At 30.4% G+C, this 3,201-nt stretch overlaps 1 pseudogene; it reads right to left on the reverse strand.

Annotated features, from left to right (window-relative positions):
• Positions 1 to 368: 368 nt before the first annotated feature.
• Positions 369 to 492, reverse strand: LOC123391123 (annotated as a pseudogene).
• Positions 493 to 3,201: the final 2,709 nt, after the last annotated feature.

Raw genomic sequence — 3,201 nt, forward strand, 5'->3', positions numbered from 1 at the left:
ATAGCTATACTTGTGGTTAGCATCACATAATGGATAGAGATGTTGAATCACTAGGTTGCACACCTGAAGATAATATAAAATTGTGTGTCAACAATGCTCCAAAAAAAGTTACTTAACTGAGAAATAAACAATCCATGGGGGTGGGGAGAATAAACTTAATAGATAAAATGAATTTTAAAGACATTAATACCATGACAAATATATTGTATAGGTTTGTTGAGTTTTCAGCAAATGTATATTAAATACTTAATTAAAAACTTTCACTAGACTTAGCTATCTATTCATTCATCAGTAATTACATTTAGTGATCCATTTAATGTTTGGTCATTTTACACAAATAGCTGGAAAACTTTGGTACAAAAAGTATATACTTCTTAAGTGATTTCTACTATTTCTAGTCAATGTTTTCTTTAAAGAGGAATTTTCTTTCAATTAGCAATAATCGCACCTCGGATAAACCTCATTGGCTATGATACTGTCATGCGCAAAGCTTAAGGAGGAATTTTCTTTCAAAAAGAGCAACTCTCAACTACCTTCTAAATGGGATTAAAATCATATATACTTTTAGAACATTTTTTAAACTTAGTATTCTTTAATTGGTTATTTCTACTGAGTCTCTAAGAGCATCTGCAACCACATCAGAGCTTTTAGGAAGCAGAGATGTGTATTGTTATCAAATCCTTGTCATTAAGTTGCTCAGCTAGTCTCAGAAAACATTTCTATTGTTTTCTGACTGAGTTTCCCTGTCTTTTAAGCATAATGTGATCATTTCTAACTCCACCATCTTAACATGGTTATTATGATGAGGAAATAAAATAATGCCTGTAACAACTGTTTGGAAATAGAAGCACGATATATATAGGAATTCTGAGTACCCATTGACTTGTAACAGGTTATTTTAACTAACATAATTCTAAAATAAGAATACTTTATGTCATATTCCTTACTAGCTGTCATCTTAAATGTTGTAAAAAGAGTAAAGAGGAATGCCTTACTTACGATGCTCAGCAAATACTGAAGTGTTACAATTGCTCCCTAGAAACGCAGAAAAAATGTATGCGCTTCAGTAAAGACAAGCACAAGTAAGTCTTCCCAGAAAACTCACTATGTTAAGAGTCCAGGTAAATCCAAAAGCAGGAAAATCCAGGACATAAGAAACATCTCAAGATGCTATAAAAAATAAACAAGCAGAAAACTTCAACAAGCAAATGTGAAAGACAACAGCTAACATAGACAATTTAAAAGAAAAGTGAAGAAAAAGTTCGAACAAATCAACTGAAAATAAGCTCCAGATGAAATAATAATCAGTAAGCACACACAATATGCTGGACCAGTCAATCTTTCCACAAGTACACGGGAGGAAATGACCTTGAAGCTTCCAGTTTTAATCTTCTTCTCACCCTGACTCCAAACTTTTTTTTTTCCTTTTCCTTTGGCTAAATAGAAATCTTACTTCATCAAAGAATCACAGCAAGCTTTTATTTAAGAAAGCAGAGCAATAATAACCAACACAAATTTAAATCTCTCTTCTCCAGGAGGTCTTTCCACTAATATTGGAGAATATACCATCTGAACCCTCCAATGGCGGGGTGAGGGAGGAGAAAACCCATACAACTGGGAAAGAACTGATATCCCTTTTATAACTTTCCAAAATATTGTTGACTGATTATACACCACCACTGCACAGAAAATTGACATTAGGATAAGGAACTCAAAATAATATCATTTCACATGTTTTTCATAATTATTAAAATTAAAAGCATATAAATAGAAGTTAATTTTGTCAATTAAATTTTGAGTAGAATATTAATACTATGAATGTTTTTAATCTTCTTTTCTCATTTTTATTAAGAATACTTGGGAAGACACCTAAATGTATACATAAATATTTTATATTTCTGTTCCACGACAGAAAGAGGAATGAGTTTTGTCTGAGAAACAAAACTCCTAATGAAAATCTTCATTACTTTTCTTTCCTCTTGTCTCAACATATCAATAAAAATTTCACATAATAAGGGGTGGCTGGGTGGCTCAATGGGTTAAGCCTCTGCTTTCAGCTCAGGTCAGGATCTCAAGATCTTTGGATCAAGCCTACATCTGGCTCTCTGCTCAGCAGGAAACCTACCTCCCCTTCTCCCTCTGCCTGCCTCTTTATTTGTGATCTCTCTCTCTCTCTGTCAAATAAATAAATAAAATCTTTTTAAAAATCACACATAATATACTTGATATTTTTATATAGTGTGAGATCATTTTATATCATACATTGTAGCTTTATTCAAGCCATTCTTTTATATGACCAGAAAAACTATTAATTCAGCAATAATATTTAGAATTGAAAAAAGTACTATCACCAATTATCTATAAATTCAAAAACTCTGTAATGTATAGAATTTATTATATTATCTGAATTAGTATTTTACATATTAGTGATTTTTAAAGTATTTTCTACACACAAATAAAATATATATAAAATTTCAAATTAAAGACAAAAGTGAAAACCAAATAAAATTAAATAGGTGGCTAAATAGCTATATGTCTAAATGGGACTAAAAGGGGAAAAAAAGCTTTTAAAGATAAATATATGGTTGGGTGTCATTCTAAAAAATAGGTAGTAGAACAGTTCAAATAGGGAATAACTTGGCATTGATACAACTTAAATTTTCCCTTTATATATACACATGGCAGGATGCTCCAAGATTATATAGAAAAGACAACTGCTGCTTCTTTGCTTTAATTTTCTAAGATTTTCTTGTTTGCTCCCAATTCTTCACCTTTTTTTTTATCATTAATCATTAACCTTCTTACCCTGTGTTAACATTTACAGTTATTCCTCTCTTAGAACTTTTGATTTCTTCATATTAGTACTCAAAATCTTTTTTTAAAAACAATAAGATATTTTATAGAGTTGTATATTTTCACACTGCTGGCTGGACATGGAATTTATTTGTCATTCAAGTAAATAATTGTTAAGAAAATTTCTAATATTAAAAAACATTATTTTAAATCGCTCATGTTTTCTACATCAATTAGAATTATCTAGATTGGTAAACCTCTCTTTAAAGTTTTGTGTGTTATACACACAGTATCATGAATTTAACAAGGAAAGCATGAAGAATTACTGCTTACATTAGCATAAAAAATTTTCTCATACAACCTCTCAGCCATTCACTAAAATAATTATTAAAAAACATATCCTCATAA

The sequence above is a fragment of the Mustela putorius genome, unplaced genomic scaffold (assembly GCF_011764305.1).
Source record: "Mustela putorius furo isolate JIRA1106 unplaced genomic scaffold, ASM1176430v1.1 tig00000179_pilon_pilon_pilon, whole genome shotgun sequence".
In the NCBI taxonomy this organism is placed as follows: domain Eukaryota; kingdom Metazoa; phylum Chordata; class Mammalia; order Carnivora; family Mustelidae; genus Mustela; species Mustela putorius.